We start from the raw sequence: 20374 nt of genomic DNA on the forward strand, positions 1-20374 counted from the left end.
CTAATCTTCCAAGGAGTCGGTCTCCCTAACGTCATCAGTAAGGCTGGACATATGACAGGGCTGGACGCATGACAAGGATGGACATGTGACTTAAAAAGCACTTGCTGCCATCGAGTCAATGAGACCCTATAGGACAGGGTAGAACTGTCCCTCTGGGCTTCCAAGGCTGTACCTCTACGGAAATAGAAAATCGTCCTCCTTCAAACTGCTGGTCTTAATGGTAAAGAGCCCAATGCATAACCAATACGCCGTCCAGCCTCCTGTGGACATACGAAAGGGGGAGGCAAATGGCAGAAAGGGTAGAAATGAATATATGACAAGATGGACATTTGACAGGGATTGACATTTGAAAGATGGACATATGAAAGGGTGGAGTTATGATAGGGATGGATAAATGGCAGACAGTCATGTGACAGGGCTTGGCATATGGTGAGTTGCACATATAACCTGCGGGGTGGGCCGTGGTTACTGAAACAAACATCTGAACCATTTCTGGATCCACTGGGAAAGAAACGCTCCTTTCTTGAGAAGTTCCCCAAAGTCAAGTCCCTGTCATGGAGAGCAGAACTGACAGGTAGAGAGAGAAGAGAAAGGGTCTTGGAGCCTTAACCTCTGACATAGTTATTGCATGCAGAGGCATTTGTATTAGAAACTGTTAAAGCACGAGAATCTACTGTGGGAATATGTATTAATATATCACAAATCAAGGTCAAACTCACTGCCATCCAGTCAAGTCTGACTTATACTGACCAAAAAGGACAGAGGAGAACGGCCTCTCTGGGTTTCCAAGATTATAAAATAAATATTATAAATACTACTTACAAGAGCTAAAAGTAGCAAAGTATTTTAACATCTGTAAACGGGAAGGTGATAAAAAAAATTGTGGGACACCTACACATGGACACCATGGGCTGATTATGATTAATGACCCTGAGCTGCACATATCAACAGGGATGAAGCTTCCAAACAAGGCAAGATACTAAATGTAAAATACGGCAAAGAGTAAAATGTGGCAATATTTATGCAAATTTTAATACAGGTAAGCAATACCTAGGTATTATTGATATGTATTTCAAAACAAAAGATACATTTTGCCAAAGACACACAATGGCCAACAAGCACAAGATGCTCAACATCCTTCGTCATTAGAGAAATGCAAATCAAAAGCACTTCAATTCCCCCTCAGATGGCAATCATTTTATCTTATTTAAATACTTTAAAACAACAGAAAATCCTAAGTATTGACAAGGACGTGGAAAGTGTCGCCCTTGGACATTACTGATAGAAATGTGAAAGGGGCAGTCACTGTGGAAAGTGAACTACAGAATGATCGTGTTGCTGTTTCACGCTACAGAGCCAACTGTGGCCCACTGAGCTCCATGTGACAGAGTAGAACTGTCCTGTAGGCTTTTCTGTTCTGCAATCTTTGTTTACAGGATAATGTGCCAGGTCTTTCTGCAACAGAGGGGCTCCGTGGATTCAAGCTGCCAACATTTCAGTTCGCAGCGAAGTGCTTAGCCCTTGTGCCACCAGGGCTCCTAGAATTACCACAGTCCAGCCATTCTACCTGCAGGTAGGTCTACAAACAAGACTTGAAAACAGGGACTCAATCCAGTGTTCAATCCCACATTATTCACAATGGACAAAGATGGAAATTAACCAATAGCTAGCAGCAATTAAAAAAAAAACACATGAATTTTATAACCATTTGAATGGACTAGTATTGAGTCATAAAAAGAAATGGATTTTCTGTTGTTGCACACAGATTCATGCACTAAAAAATGGTTAAAATGGCAAATGTTGTGTTACCTATACTTTACTACATGAAAAGACACAAGAATGATAATGGCATTCTGTGGGAGAAGGAAACAATTTTTTTTTTAAATCAAAGCCCTTCCTTTACGGTCCATTCTGATTCAGGAGCACTTGTGTGACAGAACAGAACTGCTTCCTGGGGGTTGGGCTATCATCTTTCCAGCAGCAAATCGCTCAGCTTATTTCCCATGGCTTGACTAGTGGGTGCAAACTGCTCACCTTAGGTTAGCGACTGAGTGAAAACGGTTTGTGCCACCTTAGCGAGCTCGGAGGGCAGGGAGCAGGGGTCTCATTGGCAAGAGGTGTTGGGAGGGTTCATCCTGTATGGTCATGGCTCTTTTTAGCATATCTGAAACAGTCCACAATTTTCAACTCTAACCATACAATCGTAACCTTAACAATTTGTAAACGGTAAATGAATTGGAGAATCCCAGAGAGTGCTGAGCATTTGAGATAGAAAAGTTGCCTGAGAAAGGAGTTCATCCAGTCCCCCGCCTCTTCAGAACCAAGGCCCAAGATATTATTTGAGGCCACAGGACATGTGGCTAGCAGAGGCAGGCTGGGTCTCATATCCAACCCCATCACCTTATGCTCCTTCCCTTCCAGCCAGTGTGAGGGAGAGGGGACTTCCTGCTCGAGAAAACACACAGCACCCAAGTACTTTGAGACATTCACAAGTACCACCCCCACAAGGTTGCAGGTTTCATGAATAATTCTCTGTCCTCTTTTTTTTTTTGTAATCATTTTCTTGGGGAATCGTACAACTCTTCTCACAATCCATAGTATCAAGTACATTTGAACATTTGTTGCCATCATCCTCTTCAGAGCATTTTCTTTTTACTTGAACCCTTGGTATCAGCTTCTCATTTTTATCCCCTCCTTCATGAACCCTTGATAATTTATAAATTATTATTATTTTTTCATTTCTTACACTGACCAATGTCTTCCTTCACCCACTTTTCTGTTGTCCATCCCCCTGGAAGGGGGTTATATGTAGAGCATTGTGATCAGTTCCCCCTATTTCCCCCCAACTTCCCCTTACTATCCAGGTATCGCTACTCACAATATTGGTCCTGAAGAGTTTATCTGTCCTAGATTCCCTGTGTTTCCAGCTCTTATCTGTACCTGTGTACATGCTCTGGTCTAGCCAGATTTGTAATGTAGAATTGGGGTCATGTAGTGGGGTGGGGAGAAGCATTAGAGAACTAGAGGAACGTTGTATGTTTCATTGGGGCTATACTGCACCCTGACTGGCTTGTGTCCTCCCTGAGACCCTTCTGTAATGAGATGTCCAATTGTCTATAGATGGGCTTTGGGTCTCTACTCCCCACACCCCCTCATTCACAATGATAATGATTTTTTGTTCTGGGTCTTTGATACCTGATCCTATCGACACCTCATGATCTCACAGGCTGGTGTGCTTCTTCCATGTGGGCTTTGTTGCTTCTCAGCTAGATGGCCGCTTGTTTATCTTCAAACCTTTAAGACCTCAGATGCTATATCTTTTGATAGGCTATATCTTTTGATAGCCGGGCACCATCTGCTTCCTTCACATTTGTTTATGCACCCACTTTGTCTTCAGCAATCGTGTCAGGAAGGTGAGCATCATGGAATATCAGGTTAATGTAACAAAGTGTTCTTAAAACTGTGTATATATGTACCTAGATCTATTTCCCCATCGTCATATATAAGTATATTTACATATGTACATGCCTGTATTTGGACCTCTGTAAAAGCCCTTTGCCTCCTAGTTCTTTCCTCTATTTCCTTTTACTTTCCTCTTGTCTCACTGTCATGTACAGCCTTCATGTGGATTTCAGTAATTCCTCTTGGTTACATTGCCCTTGATCAAGCGCTACCAGGCCTCCTACACCCTCCCAGCCATCGATTTTAGATTACGTGTTGTTCCCTTGTCCCTGGGTTTGTTAACACCCACTTCCTTTCCCCCCACCTCCCTCTCTCCCATGTCCCCCCAGAACCAAAACCATCCGCCCCTTAATTTTCTCCTCCAGATTGTTTATCCCACCTATCTTATCTAGACTGACATGCAGAGATGATGATATGCACAAAAAACAAGGCAGAGCAAAACAACAAAAGAAAACAAAAACAACAATAAAAAGAAAAGCATAAAAATAGTTCAAGGTCTGTTGACCTTTAGGAGTGTTTTCCGGTTGAGTCTGATGGGGTGCCACGCGTTGGTCCCACAGTCTATTTTTGGTATTCCTCCAGGGATTTCATTACTCTGCTCCCCTTGCTGTTCTGTTGCACGCCCTTAGCATTTTGCCTTGCTGTGTTGGGCACAATTCCCACACTGTGTATCCAGTGCTGTCCCCCATACTGCTATGGGTCAATGAGGGACGTCATGTCTCGTGGTGGGGCTGGCCCTATGGTCCTCTCTGGGCATTGGCTGCTCTGAGCAGGAATATTGTCCTTGGGGATTGGTGGGCCAGGATGTGCTCACTCTCTCTCCCTCCCCCTTCGTTTGCTCCTGTGTGCTCTGATCATACATGCCCCTCTCCCTGAGCTGTAGCTTCAGTGCTGTTCTCTGAAGTGAATTGTTCGGTGGGGGGTGGGGGGTCCATGTAGTTGGGATTGGGGCCAGGCCCTCAGATCTCTCCTATTGGTTTCTTGCTTCATACCGGTAGAGACATTCACAAGTTCTATGGAGGCAGGAGCTCCTATCCCTGTGGTCAACTGTGGAATCTCTAGCATCCAAAACTGTGTTTGACACATGGTAGGCACGCAATAACTATTTCTTGCATGAATGAATGCTTGTACATTGACTTTATGTATAGACTGAGATGAATTAAAGTCATATACATTACTCCTAAAGTAGAGCCCCTGGGACACCTTCACTTGCCAAATACCACCAAGTTACGTATTTTGTAAAGATTTTTCACTTTCATATCTTTAAAAAAAAGAATACTCTGATTTCTTTAAAAAAAAAAAAATTGACCCTCAGTGAATTGTGAGTCATGACGGTGTCTGGAAAATCACCTTTGAGGAGATGAAAATGGAAAACAGACTCATTTAAGGTGGAAGAGGTGCCAGGTACTGCCTACAATACCCCCCAGCCATTTGAGTGTATATCAAATGGAAAAAAGGACTTCAACTCTCCACAGGAGCACTGAGCTTAGAAATCATTCCAGGTGATGTCTGCTTATCACTCACTCAGGTTAGAGTTCAAAGCGCTTTCTAAGAGGCTTTCCAATGAAGCCTCCTTTGTAAGCAAGCAGACACGTTGATGGGCATCCAGCAAGCCCCTGTCCTGTGGGGTGGGTGACGTTACCAGTTTCCCTTATAAATGGAGAAAGTGAGGTCCACAGAGGGGAAGGCCACACAATTGGAGTCCACTCCCTGTCCGCCTGGTCTCCGAGAGAATGTCCTTCCCTAGGGCACCAGGGTTCTGAGCTCCTCTAGGGGAGAAGGCTGAAGTGCAGTGAGAGGTGAAGAGCCAAAGCCTCGACATGACCGCGGCCTGGGGCACTCTCGCGTGGACCACACTAAGGTGCCACCCACCAGGAGCTGCCATTTTACCTCAAAGGCACGGGAGGAGCCCAGGTAGATGAAAGAAGAGCACAGAAACATCACCACCTTCTCAAACCATGGCACCCACCAATCTCTAACATCAGCAGGTGCTCAGCCAGCGCTAAGACTGTGAGGTCCTGGGAGAGGCCTCAGCTAAGCAGGACACAGAGACCCGGGGGAAGGTGGGTGCAGGAAAAACCAGGCCCAGCCAAGAATCGCCCATGACGGGAGCTCAGCTTAGACACTGACACGCACCCACCCAGTTCTTGCTGGAAATGAAGGAAACCAATGCCTTCATTTCACCAGTCATGATCCCATCTGGCTTTCCCTGAGGACGGACTCTACATTTCAGGTATCTTCCTTTCCCAAAAAATGAAGAGTAGCTGTTGGCTCTGATGACAAAGACGACAGATACCCAAGTCACACCAAAAAGTTTTAAAAAGAGGGTCAATCACTTGAAATCTGTCCTTGTTTCCTGTGCCACCACTTTGATGAACCCAATCTCACCCACCCACATCCCATTTGCAGACCCACTCAGCAGTCATTTTCGAAGAGCAGGCTCCTGGGCCACATACCGGTTTACAAACCTTTTGCACTTTGTTCCCTGTGCCATGATCATCTCTTCAATTCACAGTTCAATGTGAATATAAACATGAACAAGGCCCAGCAATGAATATGGGAGGGAGGAAATTTCTTTTTAATCTTATAAATGGTTTTCTTGATCTAAGGCTCAACTCCAGAGTCCGTTCTGTGGGAATTGGGTCGGTCTAAAGGCCCACCTGTATCAGTATCACCTGAAAGGAGCACCTATGACACCAGCCTTTCTGAAAGTGGCACCAGCACTTTAATGAGCCCCTCCACCCGAGAACTGTCTTCTTTTCCTTGTGAATTGCCACTGACTCATGACTGTATGCGCAATCAAGTTTTTAAAGCACTGCCTAGTCCGACACCACTTGCTCTATCCAGAGGCTGGACCACAGTAATCTAGGGTTTCCACTGGCTGATGTTTGGAAGTGGATTACGAGGCCTTTCTTCTTAAACTGTTTTTACCTGGAGTAGCTGTGCATGAGATGCACTGACTGGGAATCACACTCAGGTCTCCCACATGTAAGGTGACCAGATGTCCCGCTTTTGGCAGGACAGTCCCAATTTTTAACAATTTTTCCCCACATCCCATGCCGTTTTTAAAATGTCCCGATTTTTGGAAAGAATGCACGACAAGCTAGGGTATACGGTTTTCGGCTGCCATGTGGCTATTTCTCCAGGATTTAAGTTTTATCAATGGTGTCCCGCTTTACCAATGTTAAAATCTGGTCACCTTACCCACATGGGACGTGAGAATTCTACTGCTGAACTGCCATTGATCCTCTATGTACTGCCCTCAAACAAACTCACTGCCACAGGCTTTATTCCAATTCATAGCCACCCTACAGAACAGGGTAGAACTGCTCCTTTGGGGTCCAAGGCTATAAGTCTTTACAAGGCAGAAAGCCTCCTATTTCTACCATGGAGCCACTGGTGGGTTTGAACTGCTGACCTTGTGGTTAACAGTCCAACATGTTATCCACTACACCGCCAGGGCTCCTTAGTACTATCTTAGTGTCTTTAAAATGTCATTAAAATAATAATTCTCCAACATAATTTTAAAGTTACCACCCTAGATCTGAAAGACCCAAACGGACTCCACGTAAAAGAAACACGGGGCATGCTCCAGGCACCAAGCCTTCCTCTCTTGTCCACCTTCCTAGTCCTCCACCTCCCAGTGATGAGAAACCCCAGGAGACAGAGGGCCGAGGCCCGGAATTAGGGCAGCCAATCTGAAAAGGAAGCAGCCAACACATGATCCTGCAGTGGGCTCTATGAGGCCCAGCTCTGAGTGTCAGTTGCATGTGTGTACACAAGAGCACATGCACATACATATGCACTCCTTCATCACTTTCCTGCCTCGTCCACACACCCACTGATTCCAGGAAATGCTTGGGAAATTCCTAGACTGGAAAAACGTCAGCTGGAGGCTTCCCCTCCTTTTGCTCCTCTTTCCACCAAATAGCAAAGGAAGTTTTCCTTCCTAGGCGTGAAATTGGGATATTTCCTGGGTTTCAACACAACAACTAAACACAGACCCAAAGCCATCTGTCTGCCAGACTGGAGTCAAGCCCACCCTCCCAGGGCCGGCACAGAGGAGTCTCCCGAGAAACCCCTGGATCCTTCTGTCCTTGGGAGAACCCGGGTGAAGGAAATGAGCTGGATGTTTCTGGGAAGTGGGTCCCCTGGGAGACACCTTCCTCTATGGAAGCTGCTAGCGCTGAGTCACAGACTAGCACCGGCCACAAAGAAGCCAAAGCCCCGAGGTAAATTGTCCATGGCCTCCAGGAGAAGCAGCCGCAAAGACACTATTTACCTCCATCTATTTGTTCAAAAAAGTACTTACTGAGACCCTACAATATGCCAGAGCCAATCCTATGATACAGCAGGAAACAAAATGGCTATAGCTCCTCAGGGAATACGCTCCAGCGGGGGAGAAAGACAGCAGATACATAAACAGAGAACGAAATCATTTCTCATGAGTGAAAAAAATAGGAAGTGATGTGAGGGCAACTGGAAAGGCCAGCTTCAGCCAGTCCAGTGTCAAGTGCATGGGGCAGGTCTCGCCAAGGAGGAGGAGGAGGAGGAGGCAGGAAGGGAGTGACCACCAAGGGCTGGGAGGGGATGGGGAATCCAATGCCCACAAAGACCACAAGGTGGGTCACTGTGGCTGTGCTATCTGGCAGGGCGCGCACGATCTGAGAGCCTGATTGCTACTCTCGGTGGCATGGAGTCACCCCCAAACCAACATTCGCCCCACAAACAAAGGAATGAAACTCTGCCAGGGCATCATGTGCCATCCCCATGAGTGGTGGCAGATCAAACAGTTGTGACTCTTGACAACGCTGTGCTGTGTGAAATCATCAAAGCACAAAAGAGCTTTCATTGGTTGATTTGGGAGACAGATTACCAGGCCTTGCTTCCTAGTCCTTAGTCTGCAAGCTCCACTGAAACCAATTTAGCATTACAGCAACACTCCATTGACAGGTGGTCGCCCCACAAGAAGCACACTGACCAGGAATCACCCCTAGGTCTCTTATATAAAAGGTGAGCATTAGACCACTGAGCCACCTCCATGAAGAATCTCATTTTAAAAATAAATAAATAAAAACCCATTACTGTCAAGTCAACTACAACTCATAGCAATCCTACAGGACAGGTAAAACAGCCCCATCTGGTTTCCAAGAGCGTAATCTTTAAAGAAGCGGGCTGTCGCATATACCTCCCGCAGAACAGCTGGTGAGTTCACATCTCTGGCTTTTTGATTCCCAGTGAAGCACTTAACCACTGTGCTACCAGGGATCCTTGAAGAATCTGTTACATACCATCAAATCCTTAGTCAGATGTGACTGAGAAGAGCCCCTCAAGAAGGAGGTTAGAAGCAGCATAAATATCTTGATTTCAGGAAATGAGAAAAATCTATACTAATGACAGACCAGGAGTAATCATTTAAATACACAATATTGTCAAAGAGTTTTCATACGTTGTAAAATCTTATTGGCATCCACATGAAAAAGAATGAAATCGGGCTCATGCCTAAAAAATATATGCAAAATTTAACTCAGAATGGACCAATGCACCACTGATGGGCATATTACCCCCCCCACCCCCACCCCAGGGTGATGAACAACAGAAAAGTGGGTGAAGTGAGACATCGGTCAGTGTAAGACATGAAAAAATTATAATTTATCAATTTTAAGGGTTTATGAGGGAGAGAGGTAAAAAATGATGAGCTGATACCAAGGGCTCAGGTAGAAAGAAAATATTTTGAAAAGGATGATGGCAACACATGTACAAATGTGCTTCATACAATGGATGTATGGATTGTTATAAGAGCTTGTAAGAGCCCCAATGAAATGATTATTTTTAAAAAATAAAGGATCAATGACCCGAATATAAGAGCTAAAACCAGGGGGGAATGGTGTGTGTGGGGGGGTGGGGGTGGGGAATGACAACCCTCTTAAGAGAGAGGTAAAATATCAAGACCTTGTTTTTGACAATAGACATCCAATGAATGAACAGCAAAAGATGGGACAGACTTCGTCAAAATAAAAGGGTCTGTGCAAAGAATTTTATTTAAAAAGGGAAAAGATAGCCTACAGAATAGGAGAGCATGTTTAGTACTATACATCGAGGAAGAGTTAATGTATAAACCAAATAAAGAACTTCTACAACTCAACAGCAAAAGGCATACAGTGCAACGGAAAAATGGACTTAAGCAGACATTTCTCCAAAGAAGATATGCAAATGGTTAAAAAGCACATGAAATGTGTAATCGCTAAAAAACCAGTTGCTATTGAGTTGATTCAGACTAATGGCAATCCCATGTATTTCAGAATAGGATTATGCTCCAAACTTTTCAATGGCTGGGTTTTGGAATTATTCTTGGTCCTAAGGAGCCCTGGTGGTGCTGTGGGGTTTGCTAACCAAGCTGTTCTGAGACGAGGCTGTCTGCTCCTCTAAAGATTTACAGCCTCGTAAACACTATATTGGATCACTATGACCAGAATCCACACTATTGAGTGGGTTTGGGTTTTTTATGTTTCTATCCTTAGTCCTTAAGGAAGTGTAAATAAAAACCACAATGAAATATGACCTCACGCATTCTATGGTGATATTGTCAGAAAAAAAGGGAACTACCATGTTTAGCAAGGATATGGAGACTCTGACACCCTCATCCACTGCTAGTGGGAATAGAAAATGGTCCAGCCACCATGGGAAATGGTTTGGCAATTCCACAAAAAGTTAAACATAGAACTGCCGTAGGACACAGCAGCTCGACTCTTGGTATATTAAAAAAAAGGAAAAGAGAGCAGACTCAAACAGTTATGCATACACCGATGTTCACAAAAAGCGAAAAGATGAAAACAGCCAAGTGCCCATCAATAAGTGGAGGGATAAAGAAAATGTGGTATGTACAAGCAAGAGAACATCATTCATCCATAAAGAGAAATGAAATGGTGACGTGCTATAAACCTGGATAAACATTATTCTGGATGGAAAAAAATTCAGACAAAAAGTGGTTACAAAAAATTGGAGGAAGAGAGGGGGATAGTGAGTTTCGATTTGAATTTATACAGAGAGATATATAGACCATGGACAACATGACGAATATAATTAATATCACTGAATTGTACACTTAAAATATTTAAAATGGCATCTATCTATATCCAGTAATTTTTTCAAAGGAAGAAATATTTTATTGGCAAGCGCTTCTCAACATCACACACAGCAACATGCGAAGCATGAGCTCAGTTCATAAACCAAACCCAAAGTCACTGCCATGGAGTCGACTCTAACTTACAGTGTCTCTAAGGACACAGTGAAACTGCCTCATAAGGTTGCCTCATAAGACTTTTAGTCTTTATGGAAATGGACTGCCATTATCTTTCTGCTGGTGGGTTCAAACCACCGACCTTTTTGTTAGCAAGCAGGCACTTAACCACTATGCCACCCAAGTTCCTTATCTGGGGATATGCCCAGGTTGGTGCAAAGTGCCCTAGCCTGAGACAAAGGCTGTGAAGTCAGGCCTGGGTTCAAATTTCCATTACTGGAACCAAAATGCAGCAGCTCTACTCTTGGCATATTAAAAGAAAAGCAAGCAAGCAGAGACTCAAACAGTTATGCATACACCGATGTTCACAACAGCCAAAAGATGAAAACAGCCAAGTGCCCATCAATAAGTGGATACACCACCAATCTGATGAAAGTACATTCAAGATCATGTTGGCATCATGGCAGGAGAGCGGTTCAACCACCAACACAGGCTGGCCTCCACCTACCAAGATAAGGCCAAAACTAGCATCATAGCCTGACCACACCAAACAGCAGAGAAGGGCACCAGAGATACAATCTCAGCATCCCCAAAACACTGAACCTTAGCCTGGAAGTGAGGATGCAAGGGCCACACAAGCAGATCGGGAAGCAACTGCTCAGCCAAAAGAGAGCCAGCAGCAGCAATAGCATTCTCCACGTTCTGCCGCGCACTTACCTCCAAAGCAAGCCTGTGGAAAAGGCTGGACCAAGAGGGTGAGAGAGTACCAAAATCAATCCCCCACCACATCCTGATGCATCAACCCAGGTGGAACCTGGGAATTTGGGCCACTGTGGCTGTGTCCAAGGCAGGCATTTAAATAATTGCCCTGGAGCATTTGTCTGGTTTCCACAGACCCCTGCCAACAAGTTTGCACCAAGGGACCACCACATCAGGCTCCCTCTCCCCTGCCCCGCCCATGCTGGCTCACAACCAGTGGGCATTCAGCAGCCCCCATGATGCGCCCACCAGTTCCAAACCTGCAGAGTTCACCCAGGGCCTTCCCAGCTCCTGCCACCAGCTCTCTGACAAAGGCAGAAGTCAAAGGTAGCTGGATCAGTCCACCAACTCTACACTGGCAACTCCATCAGAGAACCTTGACCCTGGAGATCTCGTCAAGAATGAAGTCCTTTCAGCGGGGAGGAAAGGAAAACTGCCCACGGACTTCTGGAAGTGGTGCCAGGGCAAGTGGGTTTGTTCTGCGAGGTCCTAGTTGAGGCCTGAGAGGACCAGTTTGCATTAGATGGGCTCCACAACCAGTGCAGTTGTTATTGTTTGGTGGCATTGAATCAGTTCCAACACATAGCAACCCTATGTACGACAAAATGAAGCACCACCCAGGCCGGCACTATCCCCATGATTGCTCTGATGTTTGAGCCCATTGTTGCAGATACTAGATCAAGCCAGCTTGTTGAGGGTCTTATTGTTTGCTGATCCTCTTCTTTAGCAAGCGTGATGTCCTTTTCCAGGGATTGGTCTCTCTTCAGAACATGCCCAAAGTACATGAGATGAAGTCTCACTCTCCTGCTTCTAAGGAGCATTCAGCCTGCACTTCTTCTGTGACAGATTTGTTTGTTCTTTTGGCAGTTCCTGGTACTTTCAATAGTCTTCACCAGCACCACAATGCCAATGCATCAATTCTTCTTCAGTCTTCCTTATTCAATGGCCAACTTCCACATGCATATGAACTGACTGACAATATCACGGCTCCGGTCAGGTGAATCTTAGTCCTCAAAATAATATCCATGCTTTGCCACATTGTAAGGAGGTCTTGTGCAGCAGATTTACCTAATGCAATTCATAATTTGATCTCTTGACTGCGGCTTCCATGAGTATTGGCTGGATTCAAGCAAGACAAAATCCTTGACAACTTCCAGCTTTCCTCCACTGATCATGATGTTTATCTCTTGGTCCAGTTGTGAGGGTGTTGGTCTTCGTTACATTGAGTTGTAATCAAACAAGCAGTGTGGCCCAAGATTAATTATTTAACCTCTCTTAACTTCCGTTTCTTCATCTATAAAATAGGGAGGCAATTGTTGGCAGGATAAAATGAGAACTGGCATGTGCTCCCTCAGCCGTAGTGACTACGGGCCAGCTGGTGTTCCTCGTGTCGGGGAGACAGCAATCCACAGAAAAGCAAAAGCCAGCAAGTCACAAAATCTCAGAAGGTAAGAAGTGTTAGGTAGAGAATTAAAGTAGGCCCGATGGTGTGGGAAGCAAGGGCAGTCAGAGTGGTCTGGTCAAGGGGGCCTCCCCGGAGAAGTGACATGAGTAGACAATTGAACAGCACACGAAAAAGCCAGGCAAGAAAAGAGAGGAAATGTACTTCAGGTCAAAAGCCCAGCCGGTACAAAGGCTCGGCAGCCAAAGCTAGCTCAGAGAGCTCAAAGAAGCAAAAGGTCTGCTTGAGTCGGCAGGCAGGTGTTTATCCAGATGGGAAAGCGGCTGAGTTTCATTCTCAGTGCAGTGGGAGAGTTCTCAGCAGGTGAATGACACTGGTCCTCATCACATCTACCTTTAGTCCCCATAGCATTCTTGACCTCCCAGTCTATCAGTTCGTTTCCTCACTTGTTTCATTTGCTTAACCACAATGTAAGTTCCAGGAAGGAACGCATCTTGATCTTGGGCCATTAATTAGTCCCTAATTCCTAGCACAATGTCTGGCCCAGAGGAAGGTCTCAATGATGTTTGGTTACTGAAGATATTATTGGCACTTAGTAGGTGCTCAATAAATGCGATGTCACAAAAATGCAAGGTGCTTTGGAAGAGAACAAGGCTCCCAACCCTGGAAGCATCCTAGTGGGACCTGAAGGAACATACTTGGGATTTTCATCAGTGGGAGGGGCTCGGATGAGGAGGGGCCTCTAAATTCTCTCCCACGCCAGTGCCCCCAGGATTTGCCTCCTACCAGTACTCAGAGGCAGGCTTACGGACAGACCAGGGCAAACATCGTCTGAGATAATGAAACACATATGCATCAAACTCATTTTTTTTAATTTTCTTTATTTTTTATTTCTGGATCACTAGAGATTTATTAGCACCACAAAGTGCAACCTCTTACACCTCCGTCATTAAAGGGGGATGACAGGGGAGCCAGGGTGAGAAGGAAAGAAAAACTTTTTTGACCAACATTGTACATCCAGTGCCAAGTGGAATGGACTTAAATCCTCCCTCAAAGGCCCCCTGGGCAGGGCACTTCCTGCAGACAATTGGAACTTGGCCTGTAGGGTTTGACTTCCTTTGTGTCGACTAATTTCTGACTTGGGGATTTCAGCTATTTATTTCTAGAACAATACACACGCAGGGACTGCAGAGAACTGGACAGTGATCCCCGGCTTTTCTCCCGCCCAGCTTCTATCCTTGGTTGAAGGGAACCAGAGGTGTGTGAAAAGCCATTTTAAAAGCTGTGTGGAAGCGGTCAGTGGTCAGGTTCTACCCACCCCACACACCCCAGTTCACACCATTTTCAGCTCCTAGTGCCAGACCGTAAGACCGAAAGAAAGGGCTTTCATCTCAGGTTTCTGGGCAGGCACGAGATAATGGGGGCGGGGGTCCAGCTCCCCAGAAGGAAATCTTGCCCACACAGTAATTAACCGAGCCACCCAGACCCTTTCCGCTCGCCTGCTTTTTCCCTTTCTATAATCTTTTTCTAATTTGTGTTGCCGCCTCCTGCTTCCTCCAAGCCACCTTAATTGGAAACTCTGTAGTTCACACGGAAAGTTCCTCTCTGCTCTCTGAGGACACCTATCGAGGGTGGAACCACGCTCTTCATAATAACTCTTACCAGACATGGCTAATAATGACCCTCTTTCGCTAATGAAAAAAACACGCGCACATCCACATTGTGGGTGCTGTAATTAAGCTTGTGACGAGTTGAGCTGGAGGGAAATTAGATTTATTTACATGCTGTTCTGCTGCTGCGGAAGCACTAGCGATCTGGAAGATTCTCATTAACCCTCGTTTACAAGGTGCGCCCTTTTGTGCTTCATTCCCTCCACATACCCTTTGTAAACTGCAGTGGATGAAAAAAATATAGTGATAATAATTAGTTGAATTTACTCCTGTAACTGTTTTATCCTCCAGCTACAAGGCTCAGATGCTCAGTTATAAAAGCCTGGAAGATCCCGTTCTGCACTGAGTCTTAGTCGATCCTTAGCCAATGAGTGTTGCAAGGGCTACTGGCCAGGCCTCCAGATGGATCAAAAGTGGAGTCAGGCAAATTGAGTAAGAGAGAAAAAAGCAATTCCAAGGATAAGGGAAGCAACTCAACTCCAAGGCTAACCGCCTCCAGGAAGCACTGTTTCCCTCAAGCGTGGGACCAGAAGAACTGGATGGTGCCAATCACCATTACCGCAGAGCTGCGATCGAGGATGCATAGGCAGATCCTGAGAGAAAGGGGGAAATGGAGAATCTCTAATTTCCAAAGACTGCAGATTTCAGGACTCCTTGAAGCTAGAAGAACCCTTGACATTATTGTCATGGGATACTCTTCAAACCTCGAAATGAAGCTATCTCCTGATGTCGTCTTTAGCAAAAGCAACCAAATCATCTAGCTCAAAGACAGAGGATGCACACTTTATTGTCTCCTGTGTTCCTTTGCTTTGAATTATCTCTGAGAGACTAAAGGGATGCCAGGAACTCAAAACCCCAGATGATAAGTTTAGAGAACAATGAGCCTAAATTAACGGGGGTGAAACCACTACAGTTGAAATAATGAGAATGCAGATCCAATGTTTAGAATAGAGCCAGTGCTACCAAAAGATACGTGTAAAAATCATTAGCTGGGAGTATATTTTGATGTATGTATTTTTAGCCCAGATAAAATGTTTTAAAAGTGACTTCAGAGACAGCCTGGTCTTTGAGGAGATTACGAAGTTTGGAAAAGGAACTGAGTGACTGGAGCCAATAACAAGAGTGACCAGTCAGGTGGGAGGAAGGTTAAGGGACCAGGCTTAGTTCAGGTTGGAGGTAGAAGTTTGTGGTGAGAACAGAGGCCCACAGAAGCAATCAGAAGGCTACAGACTGTCAATAAATGTAAATACATGAGATGAAGAATTTCCCATTTCAAAAATCATGTTTCTCTTGTCTTTCTGTAATATGTGGAGGATTTCATAGATGTATGCTTATCACTCACTCAACTTGCTAATTTGCTATATTATTGTTCGGGGCCTCTCGGTTGAGCCCAGGTAACAGCGTAGAATTGGTTTCCAAGGGTTTCCTTGGCTGTCATCTTTACAGGAGCAGGCACCAGATCTTTCTCCAACAGAGCCACCAACCATTCCGTAAACAGGAAGTGCTTACCCATGGTGCCTGGCCGGCTCCTTTACCACCCTCTCCTCTATACTCTTTGTACTCACCCTGAACTGGAAGTTTCACAAACTCCCAGCAAAGGAAGCCCTTTGTAACTGTGTTCCTATTCACAAACCCACTACAACCTTCCCTGTCCTGATAAAGGTGGAGAACATAGGAACTCCCGGGGCTTGCACACTTGTCTGAGAGGTAGACAAGGAGACCACTTCGGCTAAGAAGATGGCTTTATCATCCGTTCAAGGTCTCCAGGACATGCAGAGACCCAACCTGCTGAGGACCGTACTGCCCATGCCAAAACTTACTCAGAACTCATTGCCAGCGAGTGGATTCTGACTCAGAGTGAAAACCTCATCTTTCTCCCAAGGAATGAGTGGCTAGAGGAATGGAACTGCTCACTCTGTAGTTCGCAGCCCAACATGGACCCCACTATGCCACTAGGGTCCTATACAGTTCACTCCTTAAAAATGCCAAAGCTTAGCCCTGTTGATTACTCAACACTTTCAATAATCCATGGCTTCACATTGAACTCACCTTCAACATCTTTCTAGAAGCTATTGGGGCTATCAAGACCTCAAACCAAGTCAGACCCATGACAATCTGCATCCGGATCTCCCCTTGGGAGGAGTAGTGAGGACCACCAGCCTGAATCAGTAACAACCCCTCATCACCAACTCTGATTAAGAATAGCATCGAAGGCACACAGTGGTCCTGGGCAGCCCCTAGAGCAAACTCAGGTTCACCTGCCACCACAGGTGGGAGGAGCTTTATTTCTCCAAGTGCACGGATAAGGCGCACTCAGTATCCTTCACCAACACCACACTTCGAATGCATCAACTCTTCTTAGGTCTTCCTTATTAATTGTCCCGTTTTTACTTGCATCTGTAGTGATTGAAAAGACCACGTCTGGGGTCAGACACACCTTTCATTATCCAAGTGACAACTTTTGTGGCAGATTGGCCCAGTGCAACATGTCACTGAATTCTTGACTATAGCTTCCATGAATGTTGATTGTGAATCCAAGCATTTTATATTACAAATGGTAAGTCAAAGAAAAAATTATTTACAATGCCCCACCACCCTCCACACATGAGTCTCTGCCTAAGAAGTGCCCATCATTTTCTCTCTGCACACTGTGGCCTCAATCTCACGGTCAGAATCCTGGTTCACGACTTCCTTACCTCTTTCCCACCTGTGTAAATCCCTCATGCACTTGTCCAGCCACTCCGTGGCCCCTATGTGGAGAGCTCTACAATGTGCTCATCCCACGTTCAGTGTCAACTGTGAAAAACCGCTTAATCAGAAATCTAAACATGAGAGCTATCCTTATCAAGGGACTTGATTTAAAGAATCTTAAAAGTAATCATGCTTTCAAAAAGTATTACTTCCTCATACTCCTTAAAATGATTTTCTACTATATTGGCAAAGTTTGGAGGCAACACAACTTTAAAGAGATTCAAGGAAGTGATCAATTACAGGCCAGGTAGAGGCTATTTTAGGGTGAAGGAAGGGGCGTGATCATGTACATAGTCACTGTGGCAGCCAGGAAAAATCCATTTCAACAGAAAATAGAAGTTCCCTTCCTAGATTCAGGGTGTGGTTTTAATGGTATCCACCTTATAAGCATGTATTACTCTTCATCTGGTGTCATGATAAATAAAGAAGAAATTTTATGCTGTCAATAATCATGCTACTTGGATTCACAATCAACATTCATGGAAGCAACTGTCAAGGAACCGATGACATGTTGCAAAAGATGTCACTTGGATAATTAAGGTGTGCCTGACCCAAGATGTAGTCTTTTCAATCACTTTCTATGCAAGCAAAAACGGGACAATTAATAAGGAAGGCCGAAGAAGAAATGATGCATTCAAAGTGCAGTGTTGGTGAAGCATGCTGAATATACAGTGGGCTGCCAGAAGAACAAGTCAGTCTGGAGGAAATGCAACCAGAACGCTCCTTAGAGGCAAGGGTGGTGAAACTTGGGCTCACTTTGAACCTGTCATCAGGAAAGACCAATCACTAGAAAAAGAAGACAATAGAAAATGTTGCCTGGTTCTACATTAGTTTTATGATGGATCATTGTTGTTTGAATTCTGTGTCAACCCATCTCATTGAGGGATTCCCTCATCGTTGCTAACCCTCTCCATTGCCGAACAAGATATCCTTTCTGGCAATTGGTCTTTCCTGAGAATATGTCCAAGGCAAGGGAGTCTCACAGTGCCCACATCTAAAGAGCACTCTGGCTGTATGTCTCCCAAGATTGATTTGTTTCTTCTTCTGGAGTTTTGCCTCCCTTATAGAGATCGGTGGGAGATAAAATGTTATAAGCCATGAAAAGTGCTCAGCATAGCACTTAATACTCGGACTGTCTTCCTCTGGCATCCATGTCTACTTCTAAAGAGGGTTTTTTCCTGAGAAAACTAAATCTGAGTTTGTATCTAGCTCCCTCACCTATCACCATGTGCATCTGGGTTTCTTGGGTTTACTGTGAACACAAGTCCCTTGCGATCTTGTTAGTAGGTCTGAGGAGAGGACCAAATTCTGCCTTTCTAACAAAATGAGGAGCTGATTCCAAGGGCTCAAGCAGAAAGCAAATGTTTTGAGAATGATGATGGCAACAAATGTACAAATGTGCTTGACACAATGGATGGATGGATGGATTGTGGTAAGAATTTTACGCGCCCCCAATAAAATGATGTATTTAAATAAAACAAAAACTCCTCTGTGAGTCGGATAAGAAGGCCATGAGCAGCAAAGACTTAGTCCAAGCAAGCTCCAGTTTCCTCCCTTGTAAATAGGGTTTATAAAAGCTACCTCATGCGCTTGAGGATTAAATGCAATGACATGTACACAGACGCCTCTTGCATCCAGCCAGGCATACATAAGAGGCTGAGAAAGTGGGACTCCCTTCTCCTTTTCTCCCACCAGCTCGCTGATTCCAATAATGCCCATCTGTGTGCCCTCCCGCACAAAGTACAAGTGTTGTTAGCTTCCACCGAGTCTATTCTGACCCATGGCAACCCCAAGTGTGCTGGGCAGAATTGCACCTTAGGGTTTTCAGGGCTGTGACCTTTCTGAAACAGACTGTCAGGCTTCCAAGACACTTCTGGGTGAGGAACTGCCAACCTTTCGGCCCTTAGTAGAGCACTTAACCTTTTGGCCCACCCAGGGACTCCGGCAACAGTATTCAGATCAAGTGTAATAACAAAGGAATGAATAAAATAACAGACTCATAGTTAAAGGCCTTCTCAGGAACGGGGTGAAGTCCAGCATGCAATGTCCAATGGCAGGCACCTGGAGATGAATTCGTCATTGCCTGCACTCTCAGGAGAGACTTAAGAATCAAAAGCCCACCATGGATCACACAGGACCCCCAAGCACCCCAGAAGGAAGTGGGCCCCACGGAGGTACATACCCAGAAGCAGGTACCCCTCGCAGTCTCTCTTGCCATGGCTGCAGAAGGCCTGTAGCTGTCAGGGCCTCAAGGCCCGTGAGGCTGGTGAGGCAGGAATCAATGTTTCCATGTTCAGGTGAGATGACCTAGGCTCACAAAGGCCATGCAGCATGTCCAAGATCAGGCCATGAGTAAGGAGGAAAGATGGGCACCCTGAATAGCACTCTAGGCCCTCTCCCTGACACAAGGCGTCTTACTTTCCAAGTGTGGTGAGCTGGGGGACAGGCCAGAAGCCACTCCGCAAGACTCGGCCACTCCCCTCTCAGAAGATGTGGGCTTAGAATATTGGCCACACTACCCCCCCGACCTCAGCCCACCCCAAACTCTTAGGGACCCCATACACAATGCAATGCAATGGACTGCTGCCTGCTCCGGGCCGTCCTAGGACTGGGTGTGGACCGCGTCACCCACAACGTTTCCACGGGTTGAGATTCAGGAGTCGGTTGCCAGGCTTTTCTTCCTGGTCTAGCAACATGCAGATGCTAGGAGATGAGGGCTGTCTGTGTGTGAGGTGTCTTCTTGGCCAGGAATCACATTCAGAGCTCCTAGAGGAAAAGGAGGGATTCTATACCGAACCACCCTTGTTCTTTAGAGGGGGAATTGAAGGGAGAATGGGCTAAGAGGCCCATATCTCTGAAATGAAAATGTTTTGTGCATCATCTTTTGTTCTACTCCCCTTTTTTTAATGAGGATTAACTTGCAGGCAGCCAAGGGTACAAATCTTACAGTGGGCTCTCACATCCACGGCAGGACAGGCCCGGCCCCCTAGCAGGATCCCCGGCTGCTTCCCTGTAAGTGCTCTCCAAAGGTGCTCACCTCCTTCCGTCTAACACCAGAGATTCTGAACATCAACATAGGGACACACGGGG

General features: G+C 45.4%; 1 protein-coding gene across 2 annotated transcripts in view; it reads right to left on the reverse strand.

Moving 5' to 3' along the window:
* Positions 1-20374, reverse strand: part of ZNF423 (zinc finger protein 423) — a 362848-nt gene that overhangs the window by 311514 nt on the left and 30960 nt on the right. The window contains exon 1 of one of the 2 annotated variants that reach the window (XM_045293660.1): positions 19467-19512. The exons of the other annotated variant lie outside the window; for it this stretch is intronic. The gene's annotated coding sequence lies outside the window, so the exon portion shown is untranslated. Of the gene's footprint in view, positions 1-19466; positions 19513-20374 lie in introns of those variants that run through there. 2 annotated transcript variants of the gene reach the window in all.

Source organism: Echinops telfairi, unplaced genomic scaffold, assembly GCF_000313985.2.
Source record: "Echinops telfairi isolate 266 unplaced genomic scaffold, ASM31398v2 ScPeMD7_2291;HRSCAF=2852, whole genome shotgun sequence".
Taxonomy (NCBI): domain Eukaryota; kingdom Metazoa; phylum Chordata; class Mammalia; order Afrosoricida; family Tenrecidae; genus Echinops; species Echinops telfairi.